Source organism: Chiloscyllium punctatum, chromosome 17 (assembly GCF_047496795.1).
Source record: "Chiloscyllium punctatum isolate Juve2018m chromosome 17, sChiPun1.3, whole genome shotgun sequence".
In the NCBI taxonomy this organism is placed as follows: domain Eukaryota; kingdom Metazoa; phylum Chordata; class Chondrichthyes; order Orectolobiformes; family Hemiscylliidae; genus Chiloscyllium; species Chiloscyllium punctatum.
The window spans coordinates 50269292-50290698 of NC_092755.1; the positions used below are offsets into that span (position 1 = coordinate 50269292).

The 21407-nt window shown below is 42.1% G+C and overlaps 2 protein-coding genes across 2 annotated transcripts in view; one reads left to right on the forward strand and one right to left on the reverse strand.

The window, feature by feature from the left end:
* The window catches only part of rsph14 (radial spoke head 14 homolog), a 671774-nt gene that overhangs the window by 285832 nt on the left and 364535 nt on the right, over positions 1-21407 (reverse strand). The gene's annotated exons all lie outside the window — the stretch shown is intronic.
* gnaz (guanine nucleotide binding protein (G protein), alpha z polypeptide) overlaps positions 6946-21407 on the forward strand; it is a 263435-nt gene continuing 248973 nt past the window's right edge. The window contains exon 1 of the mRNA XM_072587097.1: positions 6946-7318. The gene's annotated coding sequence lies outside the window, so the exon portion shown is untranslated. The remainder of the gene's footprint in view (positions 7319-21407) is intronic.

The following is a 21407-nucleotide window of genomic DNA, read 5'->3' on the forward strand; positions in this document are numbered from 1 at the left end:
ACCTTAAACCTATGCCCTCTAGTTTTGGACTCCCCCACCCAAAGGAAAAGACTTTGCCTATTTATCCTATCCATGCCCCTCATGATTTTATAAACCTCTGTAAGATCACATCACAGCCTCCAATGCTCCAGGGAAAAAAACCTCCCGGGTCTTCAGCCTCGTGTTGCAGCCCGCTGCAACCCTGGCAACATCCTTGCATATCTTTTCTGAGCTCTTTCAAGTTTCCCAACATCCTTCCTATTAGGAGGGAGACCAGAATTGCATGCAGTACTCTAATAGTGGCCAAATCAATGTTGCATTCTCTGCACCAATTCTATGCACCGGTCAATAAAGGCAAGCATTCCAAATACCTTCTTCACTATACTACCTCCCTGTGACTCCACTTTCAATGAACTATAAACCTGCACTCCAAGGTTTCTTGGTTCAGCAACATTCCCTAGGACCTTACCATTAAGTGGATAAGTCTTCCCCTGATTTGCCTTTCCAAAATGCAGCACCTCACACTTATCTAAATTAAACTCAATTCTTCCACTAAGTTTCACTCTATTTACTCTGAACAGGCCCTTACTGATTTTGAACGTCTTCACCAAATGCCTCCCAACCATCTCTAAAAAGGACTACTTCAGCTTTTCCAATATAGCAAAAAAAGAAGCCATTTGGCTCGTTGTATCTGTGTTGTCTCTTTGATGGAGTTATTCAATTAGTCTCATTCTTTTACTCTTTCTTGTAGCCCCATAAGTATTTGTCTATGAAACACTCATACAATTATATTTTAAAAGTTACAAAGAATCTGCTTCCACCACTCTTTTAGACATCACTGAATAGGTAATAAAACATACTCTCATATTGTCTCTCATTCCTTTGTCAGTCATCTTAAAACTGCATCCTGTGAGTACTGACGCGTTTGCCACTTAAAACAGTGGCTTCTTACTGCTCCTCCATCAATATGATACAACATTTTAGGTGTTGAAAATTCGTCACTCCAAACCCAGCTTTCCTGAAGATGTACTGTTATTTAATTTCAGCCTTGGAAGTATTATGTCAGAGATTGGCACCAAGACCCCCTCATTGTTTTGATCACCTCCACTTAACTACCTCTGTTCTAAGAACCTCTACGGTTTAGAGGTTTACCTTCAATAGGATCACAAAGCCTGCTTTTTATACTCCCCACGTGACATTCAGATCCAATAAATTCCACTGAACAGGCAGTTGATGTGATCCTGTCCATTTTACAATATTTATCAAGATAAATTTCTACACAATTGAATAAAAACAAAATACTGCAGATGTTGGAGAACGGAAATAAAAATAGAAAATTCTAGAAATACTCAGCAGGTCAGGCAGTATCTGTGGAAACAAACATGTTAACGTTTCAGTCAAGAAGTGTGGCACTGGAAAAGCACAGCAGGTCAGGCAGCATCCAAGGAGCAGGAGAGCCATCATTTCAAGCATAAGTCCTTTTCTCCTAATATTAACATTTCTGATCAGTGAACCTTCATCAGAACTTTGATGAAGGGTCATAATGAACTTGAAGTGCTCGTTCTTGTGCAGAGTTGACTTTGAGGGCAGGTTATTGTAGAAAGCTGATAGGGCCACAGCAAGAAATGTTCAGTGGACTGGGCACTCAGTTTATGGATAGTTACACAGAAGGAGGAACTCAAGTTATCTCGGGGCTTCACACACAGAACAAAAATTAAGATGTCTAATATAGAGAGAGTAGTCAAATCCATGTATCCAGTATGCCTGAGAAACAACTGCTTTCAAAATGGCATCATTTCGTTTGAAAACAGACAGGTTTTGACTTGAACAGCATATTACAGCTGGAGCTCAGAAATAGTAATTTTTGGAGATTATTTAAACTTCACTGCCTGCCTGGTAATGTTGAATTCAGAATCATGTGCCCATGATTAGAAACGGTCTGACTTTCACTCCACTGAGGTAGCTTTAAGTTCTGAGATGACTAATTGGAATATTTAAAGATGCTTTAAGAATGTGACACATTCAGAAGGCATAGTTTTGATATAAAAAAAGAGTAAACAATTGGATCTAAATTTGCATGCATTTTCAAGCATGGAGATTATGAATTGCGATCTATCCTGCTGAGGCAGGCAGAATGCAGATTTTGTGCTGCCATCTTATTTTCCTTTTTTCTGTGTGCAGATGAATATGATTCACATTACTGACTAGCTGGCTGTTTGTCAGGGGCTGCAGAGTATGAGAGGTTAGCACATATTCCAGCTCATCTTCAGCTCTTAAGGGCCTTCTCTTGTCATTAAATGGAAGCTTCAGTGACTGAAAGAGAGCTCTGCTGCCTCTTATACAAAAATGGTGCAACTGTGGCACTGTTGAGCATGTTCAGGTTGCCAGGATTCATGTTCCAACCACTGTCATTGCCCTTGTTGCTGTCTCTCTGAGGTCCAGACTACTACTCCAATGACAAGGTGGTGCCATCGAAGCTAGGTCTTTTATGTACAGAGATGCTTGATGCTGTACTGCAAGACCATCAGTGGTCTCACCCACTAAATGTCAGCAGGCACACTACACACTGGTGTAGCGCTGCATAGGAGCACTGCAACAGGCAAAGGAACATGGAAAAGTGGCACTAAAAGAAATACAGAAGGTTGTTATCTCATTGCTGTTTAAAGAAATTGATTTATTTTTGGATGGTAGCAGCTTCTAATATAGGCCACTGACCAAGACGACACTGATGCGACTTTTTAGTTGGATTGTAAGTCGGGGAATGGTGTCCATGGTGGGGAAGGACTCCCAAAGGGTAGGACAGTCAGAGCAGGTGCTCTCAGATAGTCCTTCTGGAGTGAAGGGTTCCAAATTGCTTCCTGCCTCCTCCACTTTCTTCTCCTCCTCCTTCCCAAGAAAGCCCAGGTTCCCAGTGGTAATAGCTATCTCCTCAAGATGATTTTGTTGCAGTGAATGCAGAGCTCTTCCCAAGTGATTTTGGGAGGGAAATCATTGCTTACAAACTTTGATAGTTTTCTCCACAATGTTTCTAGTGGCTGTATGTCTTTCAAGTTCCAATGAACAAGAACCATAGAATGTCCACAATGTGTGGTCTGCCATCAAATTCATTGTCAGCAGTACTTGCAAGGAGTCTCTGATTTCTCAACTAGGAAATATCAAGACTGGTTTGACAAGAACAACCAGGCAACCTAGAAGCTACTAAACGCCAAGTACAAGGTACACCTGAAGTGGGAGCACATCCAAATTTTGAAGAAAAGCGAAAAGGTAAACAGACATTTTGAGGCTAAGGTCTAACAAAGAAAACTCACAACCCAAAGAACGTAAGTAGAAAAAGCACTGGAAATTCAGCAACTCAGCAGCAACAATAATGTCCGTTGATTCTTCAGCACAGTCAGGACCTTCTATGGGCCAAGCACCAAAGGTCCTACCTCAACGGAGTTGGAATGAAGGAATCAAGGACAGAGGTCCAATCAGTGGTCATTGGAAAGAGCACTTCTCCTCAATCAAACTTCCATCCTTGACATGAGTGGCCTTGACCACATCTAACAGCATGCTATCCATAATAACCTCAGCATAACACCAGCCTGACATGAGGTTGAAAAGGCCATCCAACAGCTGAGGACCAATAAGGCCTCTGATATAATTGCCGCTGATATAATTTGTTCTGAAATATAGTAGAAAAGCATTCTTAGCACAAATACATGACCTCATCTCTCTGGAAGAAGTAAAGTGGATGCTGTAAATTGTGATCATCTTCAAGAAAAGGCATCAAGTGTAGAAAGGGGACTTCCTGCTATCCACCACAGGAAGGTCATTTTAACTTTTTTTTTATTCATTCACAGGATGTGGGCATCTTTAGCTAGGTCAGCATTTATTGCCCATCCCTAATTGCCCAGAATTCAAAGTTCAGAACTTAAGTGGCACATAGCCCTTGTGTGGCTGGGAACAGCAAACTCAGCCTCAAAGAAATGCAACATCCCCAGTGACCAATGGAAATTTCTTGTCCAAGACTGCCCAGACAAAAGAAGAATCATCTCCAAAGGTGCCAACTGTTTCAAGCATCTCTAGGTGGAGACCAAGAACAAGCAGTGGAGTGTGTGGGCAAAACTCCAAACACCCTACCGACCCACTTCTTCAAACATGCCTGGTCTACCTGTGGTGGGGAGAGAGGATCCAGAATTGGACTGTTTATTTAGCTTGGAGTTGAAAAGAGAGTCATCCTTAGTCTTGAGGGGCTGTGTACGAAGAAATAGACATTAATGGCGCATTGGGTGACATTTACTATATAACTTATTGCTGTCTGGACTGATCAAGTCACATAGAAATCAATATAGCCATGTGTTTATTGACCACTGGTAGCACCACCCTTGTCCTCATGTGAGACTGCACGACTTGTTGTAAAAACTGACAATGTTCTGACCTCCTTCTTGTTGAATTTGAGTTTCTCAAGCATTATTTTTGGTGAGGTGGAAGTATGAGAAATGCTCTCACTTCAAACACATTTTGAGTGAATCCTTCATGGAAATGGATATTTCTTCTCGTTGTTTGCAGAGGCTTTAATTTCTGCAGCTTATGGCATATTTGTTGGCCATCTTGCAGATCTAGATGGAACAGTAGGCCCTTAAGCTCTTGTAGGTTATGTACAGGTGACCAACCCCTCTTCCTTCTTTGAATAGATACAGTAATTTACCAAATTACCTCAAAAAACAAACCTTCACTAATATTTTCACCTTAAAAGTCAAAGCATCATGGATGGAAGTTACATTTTCTTCTCACACTCTCCACTCCATCCATTACCATGCCCCCATCCTCTCCCCAGCTCCAACGCTGCATTCCCCTAAACCTATTTAAATGCCTGATTTTAAGCAGTGCGAAGCACTTGTCTGGCTGGGATCAAACTCAGCCATGAAGAAATGCAACATCCCCAATGACCCATGAAAATTTCTTGTCCAAGACCTCAAATAGTATAAAGATCAACCATTCCTGATGCTTTAGGTGTCTCTATATCATAGAATTCCTACAGTGTGTATACAGGCCATTTGACCCAACAAGTACACACCAACCCTCCAAACAGTCACCCACCCAAACCCATTCTCCAAGCCTATTACTCTACATTTACCCCTAACCTACACATCCGTGAACACTACGGGCAATTTAGCATGACCAATTCACCTAACATCTTTGGATTGTAGGAGGAAACTGAAGCACCTGGAGGAAACCATCATAGACACAGGGAGGACATACAAACTCCACACAGACAGTCGCCCGAGGCTGGAGTCGGGTCCCTGGTGCTGTGAGGGAGCAGTGCTAACCACTGAGTTACCATGCTGCCCATAGCATAATGTACCCATGCTAGTGCCCCTACCCACAATGAGGCACCAGGTGCACTATCCCTTTTCCCAATAGCTATCTAAGGCTGAACAAAACTTCACACACTTTGTGTTGCAATAAACTAAAACAAAGTTTATGTTACTTATCTTATGTTACATTATCAGGATCATCTATTTCATTTCTATCATGACCTGACATCATCCTTGCCTCAGCTCAATTCTTGGTGAAACCCTCATTCACACCTTTGTTAACTTCAAATGGATGATTCAAATGTTTTCTTGGCCAACCTCCCAAGTTTGAGCTATTTCAAAATTCCATTGCCCTAACTTGCATCAATTCCCTTTCACCCATCATGCCACATGTTCTATGATCTATATTGGCTCCCAGTTCGACAAGGCCTAAATTGAAAACTTCTCATTCTTGTTCCCAAGTCCCTCTTTGGCCTTGCTCTCCCTATCTCTAATAGTCTCCAGCAGCTCTACAATACTTGGAGATCTTTGCAATCTTCCAATTATTTTTTCGTGCTTCCATCTTTTGAATTTCCATTGTAGTTTCAGCAGGAAGCTGGTCAATTCTTTGGAGCAATAGCACAAATTGACCCAAATAGACATCTGCTCTAATTATGTGGCTTAACGTCAAATTTTGCTTGATAATGCTCCTATGAAATGCCTTGGGATTTTTAACCATGTCAACAGCACTATATAAATGCAAGTTGTTGTTGTTTCTCCGCAGTTCCACATAGCTCCCCTTAATGGCAACAACTGGTGGGAGATTGGAAAGGACCCACATACCAGGAGTGCAAACATGATAATACTGCACTTAAAGGCAATAACGACTAGGGAAAGAACCTGAGCCTAAGGGCGTGCAAAAGCTGAATCAATTTGCACAGCCTGCCAAACCTCAAATGGAGGCTCTGATTGTATTGTAGTGTGGATCTGTGCTGTCCACAAGACAAAAAGAAAAATAAAATTATATCAATGGCAATTTTGAGATTTATAAAAAGGGTACTACTAAGCAGAAAATTTTCCCATCAGCTTTGCAATGCAGCTATTCAGGGCATCAGCCAGAAATCACACAAATACACTTTAGCAATGTAAAACATTACTGGAACTTTTTATTATGAATCAACAGCATGGAGCAAAGCCAAACAGTAGAATAATTGGGAAAAATATCCCCCATGCTGGCAATGTGTTTCTAACAGACACAGCTTTGTGCTTCTCTGCCTTACTGGAATGTCAGTCCTGCTCACAGCGAGAGGATGCCAATATACACTGCACCACCCAGATAAAAAGCTAACAATATTTGGACAAGATGAGTTCTAACACTGTTTTACCTATTGTTACTTTTAATCATCAAAGGGATTCACACCTATGTGATATTTTTGTTGGTGCAGGTGTCGTATTAACTAAGGATAGAAATACTGATCGATTGTAGTTATCATTTCTAAATACTCCCCTTTTCCCTGAACAGCTATGGAGCAGGCAGCAAGCAATTGATTTGCCAGTAGTAATGGCAGTCCAGACAGCATCCTCCACTGGCAGCCAATCGGGGGACATTGTGATTTTCTGTAAGCGCGCACCTCAAACAGATCAGCTGTGCTACTGTAGCTGCTGTGAGTGGGTCTCAGCAAGGACTGCTCAAGCCTTCCTGTCAAAACGAATATTAGCTCTGTGGCTGGTGTTGGCGTGGACCTACCCACGCCCCCCTCATTCACCCCCCCCCCCCTCCATTCCTTCCACACACACACACACACACAGACACGACAGCTTGATTACTGCACTCTAATCAAATCACACCCATACACATTCTGGAGGAACCAGGGAGAAGAAAGGGAAAAAGAAGAGTGCTGCTAGCTGCTGGGATCTGTCTTCGACACTACTGCAGTGATCCTGGCTTCCTCCCGCGGCAGGCACTGATGCTGCTGTGAAGGACAGGGAGGCACTCTTAACAGTGTGTGTACACAAAACAGCCCGTCATGACAAGAAGCTGACTGCTGAAGCACGCAGGGGTAAGTGGAGCTCTCCTGTCTTTTGCTCAATACACTCACCCTCTTGCTGTGCTCTCTTGTGGATCTGCTGTACTTTCAAATAAAGGATTTTTTTTGGTCCATCTACTGGTCTGTGAAACTTGGCTTGCTGCCATCAATTCCCCATAAATAATTTGCAGCAGAGTGTTCGAAAAAGTGTTGAATGGATTGGGAGTGAGGATGAGGGAAATTGATCTGGATATCAATGGTATTCAAGGACCCTCGGACTGCAGTGCCATGCACTTATGAATGATTAAATATCACTCTAATAATTCTGAGAGTGTTCAGCTATAATTCTTGTAATGTTTTTCATAAGCAATGATTTCATTTACTAATCTAAAGAAATATATGACCCAGTTTAAAGGGTGTTTCTCTTGTAGAAAAATGACATTGAGAAAAGAATAAAAAAGAATAATATTAGCTTTTTGCTACATTTTACTGAATATTATTGATAGTATTTCTAACCTGCAGAGTATGTGGGCTTCATTATAAAGAGGATAGGACAGCATTTGTTCCCAATGCCATTTCATTTATGACAGACCGAAGGAATAGAAGACCCTAGGGAAATGTATGCTATTTTGCACTGCCTGTGAGCATCCAGTAGTCAGCTCCTGTTTCATTTATTATAATGATGTCATCTACAGGGTATCTGAATTGAGATTGTTTTTGCCTGTTTTCTTGTAAGATTCAGTGCCAGAATTTCAATAGGTGCATACTGAGTGTAGCTCGCACAGAAACAGATGAAGCTCAACCCTTCTGTGGTTGGACATCTATTGAGGTAGGGATCCAGATTGTGGTTCCAGATTGTGATGCTCTTTAAACACTACCACATCCTACCTGAAGGTTGAATAAGACAATTTAAGCATTAAAATTAAACTTCCCACTTTATATGAAACTACTGTCAGCATCTCTGCTTGCAAGAATTGCATCTGCAATCGGAAAAGCAAGATAGCATGTGACCATTGCATCGGCACAATTGCTGTCAACAAGCAGGCTTTAAACGGTGGAACAGGTTTTACTAATATCTCTTCATGTTGTCTGCGAACTGTATTCTGTTACCACAAAATGTTTGACCTAAGGTGTATTTGTCAATCACACAGAGAATTTTTGAAATCAGGATTTGAATGGGAATGCAAAGTGACAATTATTCTGTAATGTGGGTCAATAGTTTACTCTGTGTTCCAATAATTAAGCTGTTTAAGCACACATTTTGCATCTTGGTTGACACAAATTCATGTCCCAGGTGTGTCTGATGCTTTGGCCCATTGCCAGGCAGTTGATCAAATTTTATTTACCTTGCTGTACTGCAAAAGGTGTATTTCATATAAACACAGGACTTCAATTCATTAGGGAAAGGTGGCAAGTAATGGTTTTAACCATGGAGTGAGTTTGCCTGTGCTTTATTGTGGATCCACCCTTGAAATGCCTGTCACAAAATAACTGTGCTTCTGATATCTTTACTTGCAAAGCTGTAAAAGCAGGAGGCTCAGCATGGTGGAATTTAAATTCAATTCATAAATAAGAAATATAAAGCAAGTTTTTATTAATAGTGACTAGGACACTAACCCTAGCATGACAACTAAAATCTCCCAATGAAAGCTATAACCAAATGGAGAGTACCTCAATTTAAAAAAGAGAATTACCGATGAAACATTTGTACTGGCATGCAATTAAATTCTAGTTTACATGTTATAAAAGATGTATTTTTTTTAATGGTGAAAGCAGTGAAGCTCCCATTTAGCTGTCTGAGAAATGCGGTTAATGTGGTTAGACTTTGCTGCATTAAAAAAGGACATGAAGGTGTGAAAGAAATAATAAGGACAAGTCGACATACATTTTGCACATTTGCCTGTAGTTAATTTTGAAGGCAGGGCTTTGTTAATGCTCATGAACATTCTCAGTTAAAGTACAATTCTTCAAGAATGAAAAGGGAAGGGAAATGATTCAGAACATGATAAAAAAAATTAATCTGAAAGAACCAGGTAATCTGATAATAAATGAAATGTGTTCAAGTCCTATTGTCAGACAATGAACCAAGATGTCAATAAAAACAAAATATTGTATATGTTGAAAGTTTGAAATAAAACAGTATTTGCTGGAGAAACAGGTCGAGCAGCATCTGTAGAGAAAGAAATAGAATTAATATTTTGAGTCTGATATAACTCATCTTTGGCACCCAACAAGACACTGGGTTAAAATCCCACCACACCAGCTGGTGGAATTTAAATTCAATTCATAAATAAGAAATATAAAGCAAGTTTTTATTAATAGTGACTAGGACACTAACCCTATCATGACAACTAAAATCTTCCAATGAAAGCTATAACCAACATAAAACTGATAAATATTGGTAAGATTCCTTACTGACCTCAGCACCCCACTGCCCAATTCTACTCCGCCAGGTAAATAGTGTTATGGCGAAGTTTTTGTAGAACATTTTTCAGTTACAAATCAAGACATCAAAAAGAGTTGTGGCACAAACGGCACATCACAAATGTACAACAGTTATGTTTTATGACCAGGTGTTTAATCATTGTTGTGATAAAGTGGAATATTAATTCACATGGATCCTGCAACTCCTCCAGTTCCAATTTTCACATGTTGAAATTACAGATTATAAATCAGTAAATGCTTGTGGCTCAGCACATTTACTCTGGAGGAGTTGAGTGTAAAACCTGGGAGGGTTCTAGCATCAGCCCCAGTATGTGCTGGGTTAGCCAGTCTCAGCCAGCTGAGTAGCAGTTGTGATAAAACTGATATTGAAGGGTACAGGGTAAATTGATCAGTATTATATCAGAACTAAAAGGGTGAGCAGATCACACAAACTACAATTATATTTCCTAAAGCAAAGAAGATTAAGGATGATCTAAGTTCTTAAAATGATTAAAGGAATTGTTAGGATGGATGGAAAAAAGCAATCTCTTCTGCCATGGTGGTCCAGGACAAAGGGAAACACTTAAAAATTAAAATTATACCTTGTAGGAAACTGATGGTAGTTGAAATGTTGAACTCTCTCCCTCAAAATATACTGAGGCTCGTGTCAATGTAAATATTTAAAATTGAAGTCAGTAGGCTTTTTCAGGTGAAGAGTGTTAAGGATTAGAAAACATCCAGATGGAGATACGAAACATCAGTTGTGAGTAATGGAATGAGAATGGCATGATGGGATGATTGGCCTATTCCTGTCACCATGGCCTTACTCATCCTGGATTAGAGAAAGGAACACAGCCAGGATGTGCCAATATATAATGCCAGGCTGTGATGCTCTTTATCTCTTTCTGTAGTTGAACAGCGAGTCAAAAGTTTACACAGGAACATGGGCTCCTCACCCCAGCATAAAATTCAGGATTAGAGTTAGGCCGCTAACCATTTTATGATTTGGAGATGCTGGTGTTGGACTGGGATGTACAAAGTTAAAAATCACACAACATCAGGTGATAGCGGAGGACACAATTCTAAGACACAGAATTTGTAGCAAAAATTTACAATGTGACGTAACTGAAATTATACATTGAAAAATTTCAGTTACATCACACTGTAAATTTTTGCTATAAATTCTGTGCCTTAGAATTGTGTCCTCCACTATCACCTGATGAAGGACCGTCGCTCCAAAAGCTAGTATGCTACCAATTAAACCTGTTGGACTATAACCTGATGTTGTGTGAATTTTAACCATTTTATTGTCTTCTTCCTTTTATTGATTTGAGTTGAGACTTCTTCCCACAATTAAGAGGAACTTGCGTCTGTGAGAGCTGCCTATCTTGAATCAGCAGCACCACTAGGAGTAGTGGCAACAACAGGGCATGCAGGGAATCACTTGAAAATGTGGAGACATGAGAATCCAGACAAAGGCTATGACAGGGTGAGGGAGAGGGACTGTTACAATGTGGGGTTTGGGATGAATACCTGGGGTACCTCTGAAAATGGAGCTAGAAACAAACCTCATTCCCATCCAGCATGGCCATTGCTGGCATCTGGACACTTAGCATGAGCCTTTACTGCTGCAGGAAAATCCCAGTGTTGGCAGCGATGAAATGGCCACCTAAGGACATCAATTGGCAAAGAGCAATCAGTCCACTCAATGCCTACCCTGCCACAGGTGAAATACCAATAGGAATGGCAGATGTTAAACAAATTCCACTACCATGACACATTATTTTAGATACTCCCCTCCCTCAGCTTACACCAAGGGAGTATAACATTCTACTCATAATAACCAGTTGTGTGTTTCCATACAGCAGAAAAAGCTTATTGTATTTTTGTGAAGAGGAAAGTGGCAAAAAGTAACCAAATTGTTTGCTAAATCATCTTTAAGTTTTACAGCAATTATTTAATTGGCAATTTTCTAACATTGAGAATTTTACTTGCAACCACAAAGTTTAAATTTGCACAACAGAACTCTGCCTTTTCTGAATAAACATATAACTTTGTCCCGGTTGCTCTTACTCTTATCAAAATGAACTGTTGTCAAACAATTATTGGACTATACATGTAGCATTAGAATGCAATCTATTCAACTCTGACAAAAGGGTTGATCACGTAACATACCCCATGAAATTTCCAGAAAATTTTTTATCTTCAAAGAAGACAACTTCATGTTCATTTAGTAATGGAAAAGTATTAAATTTTTTTGAATGCATCGAGGCAACCTTATGTTGGCTGTTTTTACTGGACTTGTAGTTTTTGAAACCGCAATAGTTGTGATGGGGAAAAGAATCTTGATTCAGGTATTTTAACTTGGTAATTATATCCTCAAATGAGTTTCACAAAATCTAAGTTAAATAGCTTGCTTAAATTTATATCCTGAGCTTGACTGTCCTTATTTCATTTTCCCTCGTAATCTCCTTCTCCCTTGTGAAAAAAAGTTCAAGCAAGAAGTCACTGTTTATAACTTTACATTCAAATTCTGTCATTATATCAAGGTTAAAAGAAAAATGGTGGAACTGGAAAGCTTAAAAGAAGTCATTAACTCTGTGATGCTTTGGCAGATTGTTCAACTTGTTCAGAACGAATACAACATTTGACTCAGCTAAACAAACTACTCTGAGTAGAAACTTCACAGAACACTCGCAGCCCTGAAATTCCATGCATGTTAATCCAGTTTCCACCTGTGACTCTGGCAGCAGAACCTCCTAAAAATGCTGGAATTTCAAGGTTATTACTCATTCACACAGTGGCTCACTGGTTAGCAATGCTGTCTCACAGCTCCAAGGACCTGGGTTCGATTCCAGCCTCGGGTGACTGTCTGTGTGGAGTTTGCACATTCTCCCTGAGTTTCCTCCGGGTGCTCCGGTTTCCTCCCACAATCCAAAAATGTGCAGATTAGGTGAATTGGCCATACTAAATTGCCCAGAGTGTTCAGGGATGTGTAGGCTCGGTGCATTAGTTAGGGGTGAAGGTGGACAATAAGGTAAGTGAATGGGTCTGGGTGGGTTACTCTTCAGAGGGTCAGTATGGACGTGTTGGGCCGAAGGGCCTGTTGCCACGATATGATGTGGAGGTGCTGGCGGTGGACAAGGTCAGAAGTCACATGACACCAAGTAATAGTCCAACAGGTTTATTTGAAATCACAAACTTTCAGAGCACTGCCCCATCATCAGGTAAAGAGAGCTTGTGATTCAAATAAGCCTGTTGGACTATAACCTGGTGTCGTATGACTCCTGCCCAAGATTATTAGTGATAGGGCAGGTTAGAATGATCACAAAACAGAAAGTGGTGCAACACAATAGCAGCTGGAAGTAGTTGCAGTGAACACAATGGAATAGAGTATTGTCACCTTAACATTTGTGGACCTGCATATTGATCTTTGTAGCAGTGATTTCCTGCTCATTATGCCCCATTATGCCCAATGGCTCTCCCACCATAAGTCAAACTCCTGCAGGTGTAGGCAAGTAATGAGCATTTACCACTGTTTTGGCACCCAATTTTATGTCCTCTGGCAGGCAGGAAACGTAAGCACATTCCCAACTGGAAGTATGCCCACCACAAAATGGAATATTGCAAAGGGAAGATCTCCTTTACTCACACCTGAAACAGGTCTTTTTCATGTGAATAAAGGGTCAAACACTGTTTGGGTCTCTCACCCTAAACTGGTTGCCTAGAGGCAGTCAACATAGATTTTAATCTGAAAAAGCAGGATTGGGCTGTCATGTGCATCAATAAAGAAAAATTATTTATATGAATGTAAGCTGCTGGTGTTCTTGACGAATTGCCACAACTCACAAAGCCCAATTGTCCCCTATGGCTTATTCTCCTAACACCGATTCAATTACACAGCTTCCTGTCTTGATTTTTCACTGGGCCTCCTCTCCTGAGCCTCAATTCCCATCCATCGGTCTCCCATGCCAATGTTGGGGGAGGATCCCCTCATTTAAAGGCACAAAGTGATATCAATCCACTTCACGATCCCTACCATGCAACACTCTGGTCCATGAGCTAATTCACCATTCTGACATCCTCATCTGGATACCAGACATTGCTAATGTGAACATGGTGGGGGCCAACTAAATTTGGCCCAAGGCCCAATATATCTAGCACTCATCATTCAGGGATGAGGACCGCTGAAGTCTAACATTATCAAGTTTTTAGCATGTATTGTCTGAGCATTCATCAGAGCAATGCTTTTAATGCATTACAGGCAAAGCAGCAATTGATATATATCATTTGTTTCAATTCCATAGCAATATTTAGTTACAACAAAAGTGCTCCAAAATGCACATACATTCATTCCCATGAATGCATTTAAAATACAATTTTTTGTTAGGACTAATTGTTTATTAAACAGTGAACATGCAATCAATACCAGGGAAAACAAAAAGATATTTCGCAGAATCCTGTGCCCTCCTGTGGCGAATTTGGCTATGAGAAGCACGTAATCAGGAGGTAGGGTGGAGAGTGGGGATTCCAGCTAATTCCTATCCTCTACTTAAGGCCATGTGGGTGCTCTTCCCACCTGACCCTGTAGCCAACTTAGCCTCATTAGTGGGCAATTAATGCCTGCTTAAAAACCTCATCCCATCAGCACAAATATTAATCCATTGATAGAAAGTGGACTCCACATGCAGGTAGCACGACAACAATAATCTGTTGGAATTGCTTGTAGGTTTCCAGAGGGGATCCCCTCATTTAAAGGCACAAAGTGATATCAATCCACTTCACTATCCCTACCATACAAACACCTGCCACCATCACTTTTACCTATGGTGTGAGAACCAGACAATTCTATGGCTTTGGGTGAGTGTTGTATCTGCAGCAAATACCACCTTCCCAGTGGTATGCCATTCAACAGAATTGCTAGCTTCTGATTGGCTAGATGATTCAGGGCTTCTGTTGTCTCTCTAGCTGATGTCCATTGTTAAATCTATTTGGCATATTATTGAGATTCAGTGTTAAGTGCACATCATTCTAAGCTATGGAGATAGGAAAGTCTCAGGTTCAGTCCCATAAACTGAAGCAACTTAGCTGATCTCAACTGGAGTAATGAGATCAGATTGTTTATCCAAAATAATACCAAACAAAACAAGGTTCTCAATTTTGATTACCATGAAGTGAACTCCAGGTATTACTTGATTGTACTGCAGCGAAAAATCAGCCAGTAACAGTCATTCCCCTTTGTAATAAAGTTGTATCAACGGCAGCTGGGTGCTGGAATGACAGCTTGTTCGAGCAATAGAACAGAATTTGAGTGATAGCAGACAGCCTGAAATCAGGAGGATATTTTTCTCCCTGGAACAGGAAGTCTCCCTGAAGTTCATGGGCAGTACCCAATTAAGTAGTTGCCACTATTTCTGGCATCCTATTCGGAGGGTTGTCAGTTCTGCAGCCTCAGCCTCAGTGCCACCTAAAACAGGGGCTAGTGTGGAGATAGCCTTCATCTGGTACAGAAAGAAACCTTTAACAAAATTAAGGGGCTAAGTGTTGGAGGGGAAGCTCCTTCAGGAAAATTGCTGGTGCTGCAAGCAACCAACTCAAGACTGTCACCATCAATGCTGAGATGCTGTAGCCCAATGTAAGTATTCGAGGGCTAGAGCTGCTTCGAGTCATTCTTATAGGCTATCTGCAGACACCTCCACTAACAGTCAGCAGCTGTCCAGCACCCATGCTGAAGTTGCTTGACTATCCACGCATAGGAGTACAAGGATTGTCGAAGGCACACAATAGAGAATGCACTGGCATGACTAATTGATCCAATAAAAATATATACATTTAGTTTAGAATGTTTATTTCTTGCTAGCTTTTATTTTGAAATGTGATCAAGAGAACAGTGCGATGGTCAGTGACAGGGGGAGGTTTACAGCATGGGACTTTGGTCTGAGAGCCACTGGGATTGTCTTTACTGGTTTTGTAGTCAGGTGACTGACTAGAAAGGGGCTGTTTTGATCACCCCATCGTTTTGTCATTCCGTTCTCCTCCTCCTCCTCCTCTTCAGCTAGTTTCCATACAGATAGTGTGGGCTATGCCCTCATGATAGCAAGGCAGGTCAGCATTTAGCACATGACCATGAATCTTGACACATGCCTAGCTAAGTTCTGCAGGGTGTCTTGAGAGTGGTCCAATGAGTGAATCATTACTTAATCAATCTAATAATCTGCAAAGTCATTCTGTATGGCAGCAAAGTATTCATGACATGCATTCTGATGAGGTGTGCATGAGTTATACACCAGAGTCATGAATCATGTAATCAAAAGATGGCCCCTGGCATGCATTAGATACCTCTAGTAGGTTAAGGTTGCTCAAATACCGAAAGCATAATGAATTACTGAATGAAGATATCATGACTGCTGTCATGTTACCAGGCACTAACTTGCCAGATGCACTGAGTATAGTTATGTATCAATTGGATATTGAGAGAGTGGATCATTTTGGTTGCATTGCATTTCACAGTAGACATTATAACACCCACATGCAACATGTATGCAGTCATAAGTTCATAAGATATAGGAAAATTAGGCCAATTGGCCCATCAAATCTACTCCACTATTTGATCATGCCTGATATGTTCCTCGCCCCCATTTTCCTGCCTTCTCCCCATAACCCCTTCAATCCATTATCAATTAAAGATCTGTCTAACTCCTCCTTAAATTTATCCATTGTCCCAGCATCCACTGCACTTTGGGGTAGTGAATTCCACAGATTCACAACCCCTTGTTTAAGTAGTTTCTCCTCAACTCTTTTTGTTAATTTACTACCCCTTATCCTAAGACTATGATCTCTTGTCCTCGAATGCCCCACAAGAGGAAGCATCCACTCCACATCTATTTTATCTCCGCCTTTTATCGTCTTGAACGCCTCAATTTGACCTCCCCTCATTCTTCTAAGTTCCACAGAGTATAGACCCAAACTGTTCAACCTCTCTTCATATGACAAACACCTTATCTCTGGGATGATCCTAGTGAACCTCCTTTGAACACCTCCAATACCACTACATCTTTCCTCAAATAAGGGACCAAAACTGTGCACAATCCTCCAGGTACGGTCTCATCAATGCCTTGTATGGTTGCAATAGTACTTCCTTACCTTTATATTCGATTTCTTTATCTATAAAAGCCAACATTCCATTCATTTTCTTTATTACTTGTGACTCATGAATGAGGACAACCTGATCCCTCTGTAACATAGCACCCTGAAGTCTCTTCCCATTTAGATAACAGGTCAACTTCTCAGTCAAAGGCATTCTGCACACGAGGAAACCTGAAATCTTCACAAAGTCAGATGCACACTCCACCTGCTTTTCTCTGCAAAACAGAAACATATTCAGCTATCTCAAGGCCTAAGAAACATCACTGTTGCAATAAGCAAATATTGTCTGCTACTATCTGAATGAAACTTGATACATAAAAGACCATGGCTATGATCCCATCCAAAGCCATTGACAATGTAATCCACTCCCTGCTCTGAGGGTAAAGTTATGGTTGCTGGAGGTGGCAGAAGGTTATGGTGCAAGAGGTTCAGTGAAATCACCTGTACTGAAGTGGAGACATCTACCAGCTTGTACCTACTGAGTTCAGGCAGAAGATTTATTCCCTAAGCACACTGGGTACATATTAGAATATAAAAATAGAAGAACATAAGAAATTGTGATAAGAAATAGCAGTGATAGGAGAGTCAACGGTTAGAGGAATAGACAGGAGATTCTGAAAACGAGACCCCTAGATGGTATGTTGCTTCCTGGGTACCAGGGTCAGGAATCGTATTGACAGAATTCTGAAGGGGGCAGGTTAGCCACCAGAAGTCGTGCTATATATCGGTACCACAACATAACTAGGAAAAGGAATGAGGACCTGAAAAGTGAGTATAGGGAGTTAGGTTGGAAGCTAAAAGTCAGAAAAAGCAGAGTAATAATCTCAGGAGTGCCATAGGCTAGTAAGACTTGGAACAGAGAGCGAGTGCAGCTGAACACATGTCTGCAGAGCTGGTGTAGGAGGGAAGGTTTCAGATATGTGGATCATTGGGATACCTTCTGGGGAAGGTGGGACCTGTACAAGGAGGGTGGGTTGAACCTGAACTGGAAGGGTGCCGATATCCTGGGCAGGAGGTTTGATACAGCTCTTTGAGAGAGTTTAAACTAGCTTGGTAGAGGGATGGGAACCACAGCTCCGGATCAGAGGATGGGGTAACTGGTGAACATGCAGATACTGTGTGCAGAGAGTCTGTGAGTAAGGATAGACAGTTGATAGGACAAAGTTGCAGTCAGTGTGATGGGTTAAAGTGTGTCCATTTTAATGCAAGAAGTGTCAAGAATAAAAGTGATGAACTTAAAGCATGGACAGTACTTGAAACTATGATGTTGTGGCCATTACAGAGACTTGGATATCACAGGAGTAGGAATGATTATTCAGTGTTCAGGGGTTTATGTTCTTACATCTGCCCAGTGTGCTTAGGGAATAAATCTTCTGCCTGAACTTAGCAGGAGCAAGTTGGTAGATGTCTCCACTTCAGTAAAGGTGATTTCACTGAACTTCTGCCACCTCCAGCAACCATAACTTCACCCTCAGAGCAGGGAGCAGGGATTGTCAATGGTTTTTGTCAAGGGTTTATTCAAAAGGAATAGGGAGGAGGGTAAAAGAGGTGGGGGAGTGGCATTGTTAATAAGGGATAGTATCACAGCTGCAGAAAGGGAGGTTGTCAAGGAAGGTTGCTCGACTGAATCAGTATGGATGGAAGTCAGAAACAGTCACTTTATTTGGAATTTTCTATAGACTGCTCAATAGCAACAGAGACAGGGAGGAGCGGATGGGGGCAGTGGGAGGCAGATTTTGGAAAGGTGTAGGAGTAACAGGGTTGTTGTCATGGGTGACTTCAACTTCCCTAATATGGATTGGAACCTCCTTAGTGCAAATAGTTTGGATGGAGCAGATTTTGTCAGGTGTGTCCAGGAAGGATTCCTGACTCAATATATAGATAGGCTGAATAGAAGGGAACGCCATATTGGATTTGGCGCTTGGCAAAGAACCAGGACAGGTGTCAGAACTCTTAGTGATTTTGGTGATTTGGTGATATGATCACAGCTCCCTGACCTTTACTATAGGCATGGAGAGGGATAGAAGCAGACGGTATAGGAAAGTATTTAATTAGGGGAGGGGGAATTACAATGCTATTAGGCTTGGACTATGAAGCATAAATTGGGAGCAGATATTATCAGAGAGATGCATGACAGAAATGTGGAGGTTGTTTAGGAAGTACTTGCAGCGAGTGTTGGATAGGTTTGTCCCACTGAGGCAAGGAAGGGATGATACAGTGAAGGAACTTTAGATGACAAGAGATGAGGAACATCTTCACCAACACATTCCACCCTGACCTTAAATTTACCTGGACCATCTCTAACACTTCCCTCCCCTTCCTTGACCTCTCCATCTCCATTAATGACGACTGACTAGTCACCGATATTTTTTACAAACCCACCGACTCCCACAGCTACCTGGATTATACCTCTTCCCACCCTACCTCCTGCAAAAATGCCATCCCGTATTCCCAATTCCTCCGCCGTATCTGCTCCCAGGAGGACCAGTTCCACCACAGAACACACCAGATGGCCTCCTTCTTTAGAGACCGCAATTTCCCTTCCCACGTGGTTAAAGATGCCCTCCAACCTATCTCGTCCACATCCCGCACCTCTGCCCTCAGACCCCACCCCTCCAACCGTAACAAGGACAGAACCCCCCTGGTGCTCAGCTTCCACCCTACCAACCTTTGCATAAATCAAATCATCCGCCGACATTTCTGCCACCTCCAAACAGATCCCACCACCAGGGATATATTTCCCTCCCTACCCCTTTCCGCCTTCCGCAAAGACCATTCCCTCTGTGACTACCTGGTCAGGTCCATGCCCCCCAACAACCCACCCTCCCATCCTGGCACCTTCCCCTGCCACCGCAGGAATTGAAAAACCTGCGCCCACACCTCCTCCTTCACCTCCATCCAAGGCCCTAAAGGAGCCTTCCACATCCATCAAAGCTTTACCTGCACATCCACCAATTTCATTTATTGTATCCGTTGCTCCCGATGTGGTCTGTACACTGGGGAGACTGGACGCCTCCTAGCAGAGCACTTTAGGGAACATCTCTGGGACACCCGCACCAATCAACTACACCGCCCTGTGGCCCAACATTTCAATTCCCCCTCCCACTCTGCCGAGGACATGGAGGTCCTGGGCCTCCTTCACTGTCGCTCCCTCATCGCCCGATGCCTGGAGGAAGAACACCTCATCTTCCGCCTCGGAACACTTCAACCCCAGGGCATCAATGTGGGCTTCACTAGTTTCCTCATTTCCCCTTCCCCCACCTCACCCTAGTTCCAAACTTCCAGCTCAGCAATGTCCCCATGACTTGTCCGGACTTGTCCTACCTGCCTATCTTCCTTTCCACCTATCGACTCCACCCTCCTCTCTGATCTATCACCTTCATCCCTACCCCATCCACCCATTGTACTCTTTGCTACCTTCCCCCACCCTCCTCCCCGACCTATCACCTTCATCCCCTCCCCCACTCACCTATTATACTCTATGCTACCTTCTCCCTACCCCCACCCTCCTCTCATTTATCTCTCCACCCTTCAGGCACTCTGCCTGTATTCCTGATGAAGGGCTTTTGCCCGAAACATCGATTTTCCTGCTCCTTGGATGCTGTCTGAACTGCTGTGCTTTTCCAGCACCACTCTAATCCAGAATCTGGTTTCCAGCATCTGCAGTCATTGTTTTTACCATGAGGAACACCTAGTCAAGAGGAAGATAGAAGATTATTAAAGGGTGAGGAAGCAAGGGTCAGACAGGCTTTAGAAGGTTACAAGGTAGCCAGGAAGGAACTGAGGAATGGACTTAGGAGGGCTGGAAGGGGACATGAGAAAGCCTTGGTGGTTAGGATTAAGGAAAACCCCCAAGACATTCCACACTTACGTGAAGAAACAAGTGGATGGCCAGTGAGGGTAGGGCCAATCAAGGATGGTGGAGGGAACTTGTGCCTGGAGTCAGAGGAGGTGGGGGGGTCTTTAATGAATATTTTGCTTCAGTATTCTCCAGTGAGAGGGATCTTGTCATTTGTGAGGATAGTGTGAAACAGGCTAATATGCTCGAATACGTTGATGTTAAGAAGGAGAATGTGCTGGAAATTTTGAAAAACATAAGGATAGAAAAGTCCCCTGGGCCAGATGGGGTATACCTAAGGTTGCTATGGGAAGTGAGTAAAGAGATTGCTGCACCTTTGGCAATGATTATTGCATTCTCACTGTCCACTGGAGTAGTATGAGATGATTGGAGGTTAGCAAATGTTATTCCCTTGTTCAAGAAAGGGAATAGGAATAACTCTGGGAATTACAGACCAGTCACTTTATGTCAGTGGTGGGCAAATTATTGGAGAGGATTCTGAGAGACAGGATTTATGATCATTTGGAAAAGCAAGCTTGATTAGAGATAGTCAGCATGGCTTTGTGAGGAGCAAGGCATGCCTCACAAGCCTTATCGAATTCTGAGGATGTGACAAAAAATATTGATGAAGGAGAGCAGGGCATGTGGTGCATATGGCTTTTAACAATGTGTTTGAGAAGGTTCCCCATGGTAGACTCATTCAGAAAATATGCA